Source organism: Diceros bicornis, chromosome 8, assembly GCF_020826845.1.
Source record: "Diceros bicornis minor isolate mBicDic1 chromosome 8, mDicBic1.mat.cur, whole genome shotgun sequence".
NCBI lineage: Eukaryota > Metazoa > Chordata > Mammalia > Perissodactyla > Rhinocerotidae > Diceros > Diceros bicornis.
Window position 1 is genome coordinate 56,267,658 of NC_080747.1, and position 15,739 is coordinate 56,283,396.

The window sequence follows — 15,739 nt, forward strand, 5'->3', positions numbered from 1 at the left end:
GTATGGTGTAATGTAATGGTCTACTTTCATTCTTTTGCATATGGCTGTCCAGTTTTCCCAGCACCATTTGTTGAAGAGACTTTCTTTTCCCCATTGTATGTTCTTGGCTCCTTTGTTGAAGATTAGCTGTCCATAGATGTGTGGGTTTATTTCTGGGCATTCAATTCTTTTCCATTGATCTGTGTGTCTGTTTTTGTGCCAGTACCATGCTGTTTTGGTTACTATAGCTTTGTAGTATATTTTGAAATCAGGGAGTGTGATACCTCCAGCTTTGTTCTTTTTTCTCAGGATTCCTTGAGGTATTTGGGGTCTTTTGTTGTTCCATATAAATTTTAGGATTCTTTGTTCTATTTCTGTGAAAAATGTTGTTGGAATTTTGATAGAGATTGCATTGAATCTATAGATTGCTTTAGGAAGTATGGACATCATAACTATGTTAATTCTTCCAATCCAAGATCATGGAATATCTTTCCATTTCTTTGTGTCTTCTTCAATTTCTTTCAGCAATGTTTTATAGTTTTCAGTGTACAGAGCAGCATTATTCACAATAGCCAAGACTTGGAAGCAACCTAAATGCCCATCAAAGAACGAATGGATAAAGAAGATGTGGTATATATACACAATGGAATACTACTCAGCCAAAGGAACGATGAAATCCAGCCATTTGTGACAACATGGATGGACATTGAGGGTATTAAGCAAAGTGAAATAAGTCAGAGGGAGAAGGTCAAATACTGTATGTTCTCACTCATTGAGTAGTAGATAACAACAACAAACAAGCACATAGAGACAGAGAATGGATTGGTAGTTACCAGAGGGGAAGGGGGGGAGGGTGGAGGGTGAAAGGGATAATGAGGCACATGTGTGTGGTGATGGATTGTTATTAGTATTTGGGTGGTGAACATGAGAATATGATGTAATCCATGCAGAAATAGAAGTATAATGATGTACACCTGAAATTTATACAATGTTATAAACCAATGTTACCACAATAAACAAACAAAATAAAATAAAATTAGAAAATCAAATAAATAAATAAATAAATACATACATACTCCGTTGCTTTAGCCTGGAGTTAAATAAAAAGGCAACATTTCCCAGAATTTCTGTTCAAGTAACTATGTACTATTCTGAAAAATCTAGTTGAGTCATTTAGACTCTCCACTGTGATGAATGATTAAAAACTTTGTAAATGTTCAGAATTCTTTGTTAATTCTGGTCCCATGTAGCACCTGAAATTTTTCATGGAAACAAATAGGCATTCTCTCTCCTCTATTCTTTTTCCCCCTGTTCAATGGAGTTGTAATAACATGCTGTGAAATACTTTTCTAAGAAAAAAGAGATGACAGAGAGAATTGGACACTGAATTTCCACCTTATAGATGAAAATTTTTACCTCCAACCCCAGACACACTTCTATATATTTACTTTTAGGCATTGAACTAGTGTGTCCAGGTATTGCAATTTGCCATTCACATCTAGAAACCCTATGCTTGTTCTTTAGTTCAAGGGCTCCTAGAGCTTCTGTGTTTTAGTTTAGGATCAGAGAAGATAATAAACCAGAACAGACAACAAAAGTTTTTGCTCAGAGATGCCATTTGTCTTGTATCATTTACCTTGAAAAAATTTAGAAAAAAGAAGCTGTTCTTACTTTGACCATCCATGAATTTCTCCACAAACTCTTGAAAAGGTCCGGGATATGGATGAGCAGCTACCATTAGAAAGAAATAATAAAAAGAAACAACCACATCCTTGGCATTCTGACAAAGATAGATCATCTAAGAGGATGAAATAATTTATCAAATCCGCTAATTATTTCAAATATAGTCTCATCAAGATTTAAAAAGAAAGCATTTATGTTTTCAACTATGAACATAATACATATTCATTGTAGAAGGTATATAAAATATGTATAATTTAAAGAAGAAGAATTATTTAATACCCTGAAGTGGCAGCATCTTTTGCAGCGTTTTTCAATGTTAGTTCTTGCTTTTCATTTTTATGCCATTTTCATGTATAATACCTCATTTGAGTGTCACCAATTCCATTGATATAAATTGGACCAGATTGATTATTATCCTCAGTTTATAAGTGAAGAAACTAAACTGAAGCTGAGTCAGAACACATCATTGAGAATAAATCAATGAGAGTAGATGATTTGGTAAATCACTCAGTCCACAATAAGTCCTCTGGTCATTATACTACACCACCATTCTGCATACTAAAGAAAAGAAAGTCATGTTGTTTCCTCACTTGCAATCTTGGAGGAAAAACATATTTATGAGGGTCTATTAGGTGCACATTGGTCTCAGGGAAAATATAATCTTCACCAACACCTTGCTGAGTTTCCATTTTACATACAGAGGAAACACCAATAAATTAGCAATCAGGAAGATACGGTTTTAGTTGCTAGTTCTGATGGTAAGTTCTATAATTGTGTGCAAAGCACCATCATATGGAAGCTAAATATTTAATGAACTAAACAAATGAATTGGGTGAGATCTCTATGGTCTCTTCTAGGTCTGTTACTCAACACTGCAGGAAAGGATCTGCAACCATAAACTCCAGTATCCCAGTGATCTTCCACATCTGCCCACAGACACCAGAGCAATGCCATCAGAGAAGGCTGCTCTTGGTTCTCCACTGTTTACTGGATATGACTAGTGTCTAATTTGTCTTACTTAAGGCTCCACATTTACAAACAATTTTAAAGAAATCTTCTAGTTTATTCTGAGAGGTGAAATAAAATTTCACTACTTTGGAAAAATTATTATTAACATTTTGGGAAACAGCCTTCTATATAAAAGTATCTATATGCCCAGATTCTCAGCCATCCAAATACCACACACAGATGGAATTTTTAATATCTTCTAATTGCTTTTTTCCTCAATATATTACACTGAAACTACAATGTCAAGTAACATATGACATTCTAAAATTTTTAATAATTTCATGGTTTAGTATATCACTTTTAACTACTTTTTGTTGGTTAACATTTATATTGTTTCCAATTTATCACAACATTAAAAGAATCTGTGACAAATATGCACATATCCTTGAAAAAATATCTTTTGCACATATCCTTGAAACATTTCTGTATATTTTCCCAGTATTTAAAGTATTATCACATTCAGCCCATAGAGACATAGATAGTCACATATCATTAGGCTCTGTTGAAGGCACATAAACTCTATCTTTACTCACTGAATTCCAGACACATGCTATAGCATAAATTCTGTCAAAATTTAAATTTAAATTTACATACTTCATTGTGTAGAAGACATAATACTTATTGCCACTTTTGCTTACAGTCTCCTTCCTTACACCATGTACATCCACACCTTAAAATGTGTATAGCTTTTAGAATCAATTTAAACATTACCATTCATCATCTCTTCTTTTCTGTATTCCAGGTAAAGTATTAGATTAAAAATGGCAGCTTCTTTGCACTTTTCCGCATCACTCTCTTTATACATCATGTCCACAATTTCACTAACCCAGGCTGTGCCTGTAAAAGTTAAACAAACCTGAGTCTCACTGACCATGCAGGGCTGATGACAGGAGTGATGGATTTATAGCTGGATAAAGTAGGAAGAAACCAATACAATATTATTTGAAAGATGTCAGAATAACCAAAAGGCTCAAGAGATATTTCCTCTAATATTTAATCTTATAGGACACAAAAATAGCCTCAATAAATAAAGATGAATATTGTAGTATGACACACCTTTGGTAGGAGTCCAAATTTGTCCGTGAAGAATTGTGACATTGTGCAAGCTGTTAACAGTTTTGGATCTAAATGTTTAGATGTAAAAATTAAGGAGATTTGAATAATAGTTGATGCACTGAAGCATGCTTTCAATTACAAACTTTACTGATAGCTTCTTCTGCCTCAATTTAAGCCCTAGTTCAGAAGGCATAGAAAAGAATAAATCTGGCCCTTGTCCTATGCTGGTCGAAGGCTCACTGAAGAGTGAGAAACAGTGTTCAATAATTACAACACTACTTTTTTCTAAAGAGTTTATAATACAGGTGGGCATAGGGATTTAAAGGACTGCAAAGGAAGGACATTTAATGCAGCATGCTGCCTCTGCTGCAATGTTTCAAAAAAGAATGCCTTCAGGAGAACATGATAATTGAGCTCAGCCTTTAAAAAGTACTGGCATAAATTCACCAATTTTGTGAGGTAATGAAGGGTTTTTCTACAGAAGAGATGTCTTTTTTTTTTAAATCAAAGGTCAGATAATTAAGAATAGTATAGTGGTGAGGAAAAGAATTGCAAATAGATTACAAAGGCTAAATCAAAGAGTCTACTTGAAAAGATGGGTGGGGATGAGGCTATAGAGGCAAGCAGAGGGCAAGCATACAATGTCTTATAGTCCATACTAAAGGGTTCGAGTTGTTTTCTAAAAGTTTTGTAAAGGCATTGATATACATTAAGCAAGAGAGCAAGATTATCAGGGATATGTTTTGGAAGAATTCTTCTATTGGAAGAGTAAATAAAACAATGGAGTGAGGGGTCAATAGGAAGGGAGACAAGAGACCTGTAAGAGACTGGTTGTGAGACATATTTGTGAGATTAAATGGACAAAACATTTTGATTGATTGAATATGGGAAATGAAGAAGCAAGAGAAATTGAATCTGGAAGAGCTCTCAGGTTTCCCTGCAGATGACTGGTATTGTACTGACTTGGATTTAGAGAGGAAAGAGAAGTGGAGGAACATCTTTATCGTCAGAGAAGCCAAAGACATATTTAGTATTTGACAAATTCAGGTGTTAAATGGAACAACCAGATAGAGAAGTCTGGATTGGACCTTTCCAGTTTCTAAAGTCTGTGATTGTAAGACTTGGGAAGTATGACGAAACAATTGAGCTAACTTCAGCAAAAAAGATGTCCTTAAAAATGGAGTTTTGAGGATGGACCTAAAGAGGAGGAGCGGATTAGTTGAAAAGAGTTTTTAAAAATCTGTGAAAATTGCTTGTACTTTGCCTATACAACAATGACAATAATGACCTAATGTAAACAGAATTGGTAGTTTCAAATTTTCGTTATTGTTCTATATTAATACATCCATAGTACATAATTTTCTACTGTGACCAACCATACCTATTTGTCAGTGTGCTGCTCAAGTTATACATACAGATTGTCATCTTAGAATAGAGCTGTACTATGCCACTTTTTCCATGTCTGTATCAAAACAACTATATCTCTCTTGCTTTAATATGAAAAATGGGTGTGGAAGAAGTGAAGATCTCAATATTTGCTATTCAAGGAGAGTTTGTCATTCTTCGGTAAAAAGGGAACTTCAACATAACAGGGAGACCTACCAGATTTGGGATGGGTAGCAATGACAATGTCATCTGGTCTTACCTCGAATGCCTCAACATCATCCCAATATTTGATTAAATCTTTATACAATAAAATTCCATGGATCTTGCCAAAGTATGCAGAGCAGCTAGATTTGGAAGAATCCATCGTAGAGTGGTACACTGAAAGAAAAAAGGTATGTTTTCCACGTGGTATGTACATTAATTATAGCTGTATATGTGGAGATTCTCTTGAGTGTCTAGCATTTCTTAGATGTTGCACATTTGGGGTAAAGGCATATTAAGGAAGTATTCAACATACTCCTGTTGCTTTAAGAGTTTCTATTCCTATTAAGGACATAAGTCTAATGTATAAAAGAATAAGAAAGTAGGGGCTGGCCTGGTGGTGTGGTGGTTAAGTAAACGTGCTCCGCTTGGCAGCCCGGGATTTGTGGGTTCGGATCCCAGGTGCGGATCTACACTGCTCATCAAGCCATGCTGTGGCAGCGTCCCACATAAAAAAAAAAATAGAGGAAGATTGGCAGAGATGTTAGCTCAGCAACAATCTTCCTCATCAAAAAAAAAAGAAAGTACAAGCCACTATAATTAAAATGTGAAAACTATTTACAAAATGCATGATACATTTATATCAACATATTTATACATAATAAATTCTATGATGAATGAAAACAACAGAGCCTTCAATTTTTCTGTCAAAATCAGTGGGGCACATAAAAAGACTAAAAGGTTCAGAAATATAACAATATTTTGGCAAAGAATCACTTTATATATAAGTTAAACAACAATAAAGATTGATGGTCACATTTGATAGCTATTGCCATAACTCAAAGTCAGAGCTTCCTTATTTTCTGAATATGTTTCATTTAATGAAAAAATTCAAATGCTTGGTAAGTATCTTCAAAAGAGGATGGAATTAATGACACTGTAATGAATATACTAAGATATGGATTCTTGACATTTTCTACAGTGGCCAACAATACCACAACAACTACAACAGATTCCTCTCTGACCCCTGACATTTCCTTTACTTTTCTCTCTCACTTGATCACTAAAGTAGTGGACACTTTCATTGAATGATCTGTCTGAAAATTATAAGGTTAAACAAGATGGTTATCATTTGATAATTCAACTCCTGATCCCATGACAAACCACTTTGAATCCAGGTTTAGTAAAAAAAAGTTTTAATTAAGCAAGTTTCCTTCATTGGCTTTCAACTTCTTTCACTATCTTTTTTTTCCCATACTTACCTCATTCTGAGTTTATGATATAGCATCTCAACAAATTTTGTCCTTCTTTGATATTAGCCTTTCTGTATCTCCCTTTTATTCATCCTTGCCCAAAAAGCTTCATGATAAGTTGTTACACACTCATACATTTGTGACTGCTATGGCTTTTATTGTCTTTTTCAGAGAGTTTGTATTATAATAGGAGTCTTTTGGAGCAATAGTCCTTTTAGCCATCTAATGTGTTTCCTTTAATATAGACAATCCCAATCCCTGAGAGCTGCACTGTAAAGAGGAAATGAAATTAATAGATACTGTAACAAATGGCTTAACCAAAAGGAAGAATGGTAAAATTTTAGAAAGACAAGCGTCAAACCAAATAATCAGACTATCGACTTATACTGAAGGCTTCTTCTAGTAGTGTTTTCCTCACTGCATTTTAGGCTGCACATTACAGATGAAAACGTTCTGATGTTTCCTCCTAACTCTCACTCACCAACATGTGGCACTCAATCCAATTGAATCCATCTCCATTATTTTCCTGTCTTTTCTATTTTTATGGTCACTGCCCTAGTTCAGAACCTCTCCAACAGTTGATTGAATATGAAAATAGCCTTTTAACTGGCCTTCCTGTAAAAAGTACATTTCTTGGGGTGGCCCGGTGGCGCAAGAGGTTAAGTGCGGGCGCTCCGCTGAGACTGCCAGGGTTCGCCAGTTCGGATCCCGGGGTGAACCGACGTACTGTGTGGCAAGCCAAGCTGTGGCGGTGTCCCATATAAAGTGGAGGAAGATGGGCGTGGATGTTAGCATAGGGCCAGTCTTCCTCAGCAAAAAAAAAAAAAAAGAAGAAGAAGAGGATTGGCAGATGTTAGCACAGGGCTGATCACCTCACAAAAAAAATTAAAAAAAAAAAAAACTGCATTTCCCCTCTTTCTACAACCATCAGAAGAAGGAAAATGGATGTTATTTTCCCAGTACTTACTTTGTGCCAGACTTGAAAAGTTGTATTTTAAAATCTTATTTATATGTTACAAAATTCTGTGAAAAAATGAACAATATTACCAATTTGGTAAAGTTTGTCCTGCCTTAGACTCCTTGAGGATAGAAACTGTATTTGTCTTACTCAAGAAAAAATAAATATGTACACACTTATGGATGCATGTAAACATGCACATACAATATTCTTATTTTTGAAAAATAATTACTAAAAATGTTAAAGAATATAGAGAAAATTAAAGTACCCTCTTTGTGTTACTCTCAAGAGATAATCGCTTCTAATAGTATTGTATTTATGCCTCCCAATATTTAAATGTACATTAAATCTATACACTTTTGAATTTTATTTAACTTCTATTATATTTTACATTCATTTTATACTCTATTTTTTCACTGAGCTATATAACGTGAATGTACTTTGGTGTTGATACATAAATTCTGCCTTTATTCTTACAAATGACATATAGAAGTCCATAGCATGGGTAGAAAATAGATGATACAGGGGCCGGCCTGGTGGTGCAAGCAGTTAAGTGTGCTCCGCTGCCGTGGCCCGGGGTTCGTCAGTTCGGATCCCAGGCACGCACTGATGCACTGCTTGTCAAGCCATGCTGTGGCAGCAACCCACATAAAGTGGAGGAAGATGGGCATGGATGTTAGCCCAGGGCCAGTCTTTTTCAGCAAAAAGAGGAGGATTGGCAGATGTTAGCTCAGGGCTGATCATCCTCACCAAAAAAATAAATACATAAATAAATAAAATGGATGATACAATTCTTTATTGATGGAAATTCTTTTTTTCCCAAACTTTTTTGATATGAATAGCACTGTAATGAATGTCTTGGAGCATACGTCTTTTCACACTTATCTTTGCAGTGGCTATGGAATTGTCAGAATAGAAGGTATGCATATGAAAGATATTGATAAATATTGTTTTTAACAAATCATGAAGACTGTAACACTTTGAATGGTCTATGAAATTGCTTATATTCTCAAATCCTCACTAAGACTTGAAATTATTTAATATAATTTTTCATAATTAAAAATATATTTTTTAAATCTGTATTTCATAGATACTTTGAAATTTTTCATCTTTTCGTATTTTGTGAGTTGTTTTAGTCCTTTTAATCCATTTTGCCCATCAGGATGGTTGCTTTTTCCTAAATGATTTATAGCTAGTAATTTATTATTGATTTATATACTGAAGCTATCTGTAGTATTTGTGTCTTATATTGCCAGTTATCTTTTAACTTTTTTAATAGTGTTGTGTAGAAGTTATTGTTCACATAATCAAATGTGTTAAAATTTTGCCTTATGGTTGGTTACCTAAACATTTGAATGTGCTCATTTAATGAGAAATACATATATATTAAAAGTTTGTATATTCATATTCATTTAGATGATTAATGTGTACATAGCAGAGAATATAGTTATTAAGAGGGTGGGCTCTACAGTAGCCCACTTTGGTTTAAATCCTGCTTCTGTGTTTTGAAGTTGTATGATCTTGGCAAATTACTTTAGCTCAACTGTGCTCTATTTTCTCAACTACAAATTGAGGATGAGAATAAGCATAATTCTTACAAAAAACAGTTATTGGGACTTAAATGAGAGGATAAGCCTGGCAATTATAAATGCTTCTTAAGTATGAGCTGATATTGCTATTATGCCAAGTCTATATGGTAATGTAGAGGAGTCAGACACTTTGGACTGTCTTAGTAACAGTACACATTATATGGTAATATCTCTGTTCAAAACAGGATCAATATTTGTTCTCAAAAATTCTGAAAAGTGAATTTCATAAATATAAAATTGTCTGGAGAAACTCATAGCCAATAATCTGTTTTCTCACTGGAGAGGGTAAAAGGTACACATGTCCAATGTGACTTTTGCTCCTGTTTGTTTGTTTCTCTAAAGTTCTCTGGGAAAATCCAGCATGACATTCATTTCTTTTGGTCCCAGATTGCACACCAGAAGGGAGGCACAATGAGGGAGTTTTTCACTTTGTTTATTTTTAACCAAAGAATGGCTTTACATGTGTTTTGGAAACCACAGAGTGACACTAGTCATGGATGTTCTTACCAAAACAGAAAAGAATCCCAGTCCCTAAGGACAAACTCCATTCTTTCCAAACCTCCCTCTCAGGTACATCAGGTGTAATCTCACCAAAATTATGAGATTTTGATTAGAAATCAGTCTTGTTAATAAGTTAGCTTGTTCCCCAAACCTTCTCCTTGTTGTCAGAAAATAGATCTTTCACTAGAAGCAACGTGTATGAAAGGCATCACTTGCTCTGACTACTGATTTGTTTATTCATGTGAACAACTTTCTTGGCGTTCTGCTAAGTGTGTAAGAATTACCTTATAGTCAATTGGGAGTAGCTGATTTATCATTAAACAGTTAGTTGACTTCTGGCTGCCTCTTCATGGTCAATTTCTGTCTCAGAGTTAAACTAAGTGGCATAAAATAAAATCTCTTTGTTTAACTCTTTTGGTAAATTATCTCATATAACAATGTATAGATTCAACCTCTAGCTGCTCTCTTCTCTCTCAAAGCTGTATTGCAGTTAGAAATTGTTAATTTCATTTCCTCACTGGGTATATGGTCTAGAAAAACCAACAAAAAATTCTTAAAACTGTGATTTATAAATGCAATTGAAATGTTGATGCAAATAATCCATAACTAATCTATAAATCAAAATTGAGGTGAGTTTCTTATGACCCAGATCTGCAGACTATATAGCCTGGGAGAGTCCTTTCACAGAAGAATGGAGCACGCCAAAGAAGTGAGATGTACAGAGTGGTTATCTACCGTCAAAGAGCATGTATCACATATGATTGGAATGCCCCTTTTACAATAGTCATGAGATTGCTTTACCGGCTCAGCAATTCAGTGAACACAGCAGGTTGGTGGTCTCGAGGTGGGAGGTCACAAAGTGACCATAGCAGGTCAGCAATCAATCCTCAGTTTAGGGAGAGATGCTTATCCTTAAGGAAATGCCGATGTGGGGGAAGTTACATCCTTATCTTTAAGGGCATTGTTCTTGTCTTTGGGACACAGTAAATACTTAAATACTTAAAGCGGATATATGATGCATGCTCAATGGCCATGTCAGACCCTTTGGAAAAATAAGTTCAGGCTGAGTTAGTATTACACCAAATGGCTTACTCATATACTCCAATATATCCTATTGTTTGTCATTTATTTATCAGAATTAACAAATATTTTTTCTTCTTTTCTTTCTCTTTAGTTCTTCTTTCCTTCCTCTTCTTTTCTCCCTTTCTCCATTCTCTCCTACTCCACTGCCAATTTTGCGTTCATCCAGCAAATACTCTCTATGTGAGTGCCTACCTTGTTCCCAGGCACAGTGTTACCGGGATACCATGTGAGTACAGATGCATAGGGCTCATTTAGTCCTCACTGTCTTGGACTTACCCAGATTTGGATAAACCAGCTAAAAGCAGAGAATATCATTTTGTGTATCATTCTTTCACAGGCCTGAGTGCTGTGTCGTATGGTAGATGCTCACAAAGACTCCTTAAATTTAATTGTTAAATCAAATCTCTCTGGGCTTTCTACTTTCTACTAAGGACTCTTTAATAAACTAGAGACTATCCTGTCAATGACCTCCCTGTCAATGATTTACCAAGGACTTAGATTTTTGCTCTTGTTTACCTGATGTCTCTCACATAACAGTAACAGTAATACTTGCAAAGCCCCTAGTCTAGTCGTAATAGACTGCTTCTGACATATTTTACAAAAGAGAACACCAGCCTAGAAGTCAGTCTCCACTCTCACTGTTTCCACCCTGCTTGCTTTGTTTCCTCATCAGTAAAGTGGAAAACATGCCCAGCATGCAGGACTTACAAGCAGCTATCATACTGTCGTTTTATGTTAAAACTCTTTAAACAGCAAAGCACTATATAAATGCAAGATATTATTATCATTATTTATTTTTTGTATGTGTGAGGAGATCAGCCCTGTGCTAACATCTGCCAATCCTCCTCTTATTTTTTTTTTTTTTTTGCTTGAGGAAGACTGGCCCTGGGCTAACATCCGTGCCCATCTTCCTCCACTTTATATGGGACACCACCACAGCATGGCTCGCCAAGCAGTGCATTGGTGCTCGCCCGGGATCCGAACCAGTGAATTCCAGGCCGCTGCAGCAGAGCACGTGCACTTAACCACTTGTGCCACTGGGCTGGCCCCAAGATATTATTTTAAATGATAAATAAGTGATTTAAAAAGGCTTTAAATTATTAACTAAAGTATTAATAAAGACTTTTTTCTTTTTATATTTCCTTTCTTAACAGCTTTGTGATGTAAAATTTGCATTTAATATTTCCTATATCTATAATGTAAATATTAATATCGACAATAATGATAAAAGTACAACCTGTGGAGATGGTCCTGTGAAAGAAATTGGGTGATCCAGTTTAATTTTCTTCAAAGTCCCACTCAGGTTGTAAGATGCAAAAAAATATAAGAAGCACTTGTGCATTTGGAATGTTTCTGTTGAGCTTTTATTCTGAATTCAGAGAAGGAGGTGGAGATTAATCTGAGGGGCGTGGCTTTCTGGAGCCTGTGATGGAATGGAGTAAAACAAATATGGGTACATACCTGTGGATATGTTTAGCCACACAGAGTCATGCTCACTGATAGAGAGAATTAAAAAGGCTCTGCTGTAAGATTTCATTCTTGTCTCATAATAAAATTAAGAAATTTGCCAATAGCTCTCAGTGAGTTGAGGAGAGAGAGGGAGAGGAAGCTGAGAGTATAATGAGGGAGAAGGGAGCAAAATATTTGCAGCAAAATATCAGAGAGCTTGAGGAGAGAGTCCCTTACTCAGTCACTGATGAATAATAAAATGGGTGAGGTTATCTTCAAGAGAATAAACTTGCTAGAGGAGTGAGAGGAGAGAAGAAAATGACAGAGAAGAAACAGGAGGGCAGCAAGGACCCTGGATCAGGAGACCTGGCTCAGTTTACTGAGACCTGTCCCAGAAGGCTTTGCAGCACATGGTTGTGTCCTAACAAGTCAAGTGGAAAACACTTTTTGTTTAACATCTCTGCCTTTAAGTCTTAAGCTTCCCTGAAAATCAAAAACAGATGACTGCTGAGGAAAGAATGCAAACACCACTTACATTTGGATTATTATTTTTAAAATCTCACTTCTCTCTGCCCCCAATCACATTATTCATGGTATAGTGTGGAATTTCCGGGTAAAGTTCGCCATTGGCACCATTGGAACTCAGATAAGAGAATGAGAAAAATAAAAGGCCAAGGATTTGTGGAACCCATGAATCCTCCACCTTTCTTCTTTTCATGTCTCTACACCTACCTTGTCTTCAGTTGAGAAAATTCTCCCTTGCTCCCACCCCACCACCCCTATGAATATCTAGTTAGTTCCAAGTCTTGTTAGTTCTCATTTATCTCTCAGTTCTAATAGATTGCACTTCCTTTGAAAAGCCTTCCCTGACTCTTGCAAGACTGAATATCCCTTTGATTGACTTCAAACCCTGCACTTTCTCCTAGTTAGCAATTATTCCACCACTGTGTTGTAATTAAAATTTTCTTGTCCAGCTCCTATTTTTGTCTTTGTTTTTTTTTGCAGGGGAAGATTCACCCTAAGCTGACATCTGTTGCCAATCTTCCTCCTTTTTTTCTTCCTTCCTCCCACCCCCAAAGCACAGTTGTGTATAGTTGTAAGTTCTTCTGTTTTTTCTGCGTGAGCTGCCACCACAGCATGGCTATTGACAGACAAGTGGTATGGTTCCACGCCCAGGAAATGAGCCTGGGTGGCTGAAGCAGAGCACGTTGAACTTTAACTGCTAGGCCATCAGGGTTGGCTCCCAGCTTCTTTATTAGACTGCATATAGCTTAAAAATAGAGTCTTATTCTGTAATTAGCACACTGCATGGCATCTAGCAGGCTAGGCATTGAACAAATTTTAACCAACTGAAAATAGCTGAAGTGTTCAAGAAACATAAGAAGTTAAAAGATCTATCACTGTTAGTTATCAAAGGCATTATTATCCAGCCCTACCCAACATCAAAGAGAATAGTTAAGTAGTTTCCAAGAAATGGGGCTTTTCATGATAGAAAATCAAGGATGAGTAGGAGTAACCAGGGGCTCAAATTTAGATTTGATATTATTTGACTTTATGTAGTCAGTCATTTTATTTTTTTATATTTATTTGAGTTAAATAGAATGCATTAAAACATGTAATAGTTAAATATATAAATTTAACATGGACTGTAATTTTTAACACTGTTGCATACCTTACCCTAATTTTATTCTTATAATTATTTTTTAATGATAAAGATCTGTGAGACTTCCTTTATTGTTTACCAAAAAATATTCTTTCATCCAAAAAGTCAGGATATGAACACAAACTAGTCTGAACAGGTTTAACCTTCAGGCCGTCTCTTTTGTCTTTCACTTGTAAACAATAGGCAGCAGGGATATTACAAATGCTTCTAAATTGCTGGCAACCAGCAAAGTTCAAAACACATTTAGCTTCAGAAAATCTTTAGGAGTATAAATATGGGCGTTACCTATACTGGTGTCATAGGAGGGGAAGTATGCATTCTTAAGAGAGTGCATTCTTTTACTTTGAGATAATGTTTAATGCATTCTTCACATTAATGGTTATAGCAGCTGTACAATGTAGGTTTGATCAATCATAACTCAAGCTTCTTTAGTTCAAACTGAAAAAACTTTGAACCCGAATAGCTACCCCATATACCTCAATATGTGACAATCTCTTGTCAAGCTCAAGCTCTTCTGAACAGTTTTAACTTTGGGACCATCTCTCTTGTCTTTCACTTGTAAGCAGTTAGCTGCAGGGGTGTTACAAATGGTTCTAAATCATGTCATGCTGGCAACCAGCAAAATTCAAAACATATTTAACATCAGAAAATCTTCCAAATGATGAGAATTCACTTGCTGATAAAAATAAAAACACGTAAAATTGCCATCTTGGCCTTCATCCTTCTGCATGAGCAATGAGTACAAAGGAAGTTATAAAATGTTTGAGTCTGTAGTCTGACCTTTCCTCCTTTGTGTACTCAATCTAGAAAAAAATCCCAGATAAAAACTTATTTTTAAAATGTTTATCTTAACTTTTAGAATTTGGGCAGATCCGATATCATATCTCTCTCATACTCGAAAACACTGAAAACAAATATGGGACTGGCATGTCTGTGTGACAAATGTTCCCAAGACAACGGCTGTTCCCTATTTATTACCATTGAGCTTTTTCTTTGCCTTCTGTATCACACACTTCTTTTGGGTTGAGATTGAGGATCCTAGAATCTGTTATATAAATGACAAGATTTCAATATTAATAGTGAAAAAATAAGTGGCAGCATGACTTTTTTTTTTTAATTAATAGACTTTGTTTTCTAGAACAATTTTGGGTTTACAAAAAAAAATTTAGCAAATAGGACAGAGTGGTCGGATATGTCTCTTCTCCCCAGTTCAGTTTCCCCTATTCATTAACATCTTGCATTTAACAAATAGTGTGGTACATTTGTTAGAATTGAAGAACCAGTACTGATACATTACTATTAAATAAAGTCCATTGTTTATATTTTGGTCCACTTTTTCTTTTGTTCAGTTTATGTGTGTTGACAAATGCATAATATCATGCATCCACCATGATGATATTATATAGAATAATTTCACTCTGTGACTGCCGGCCCTCTAAGACCAGTTCAAGTGACCCCATCTCTTATCAACAGAGTGAATAAGAATTGTGTTTCAGAAAATTTGCAAAGTCACATAGCCAGAGCATGAGCAGAAGAAGAAATCTTGACCTGAAATTACTGTGGAACCAAAGATTCTCCTCTCCATGGCACCAAAAGATGGAGACATGACCGGTACTTAAAAGTCTGACTCTTATCAGAAGTGAGTAGTCTGTCATTCGGAAAGATCTGGTGTTAAAATTCCTTCCCATCGTACCATAAATGTTTAGAACCTCATCATAATTGCTTTGAACCTTACCATAAATGTTTAGAACATTACCATAAACGCTTGAAGCCCACCAATCAAAACCTGTCCCATTAGAGTTTCCCCGTGCCAGGTTGCCCTCCCTAACTTCTTACATTTCACCCCAAATCTTGAATCCGGGAGATAGATCTGAGGACACATGACCCCTGTCTCCTTGCAGATCGATCTCGCAGAATAAAGCAGATCTCT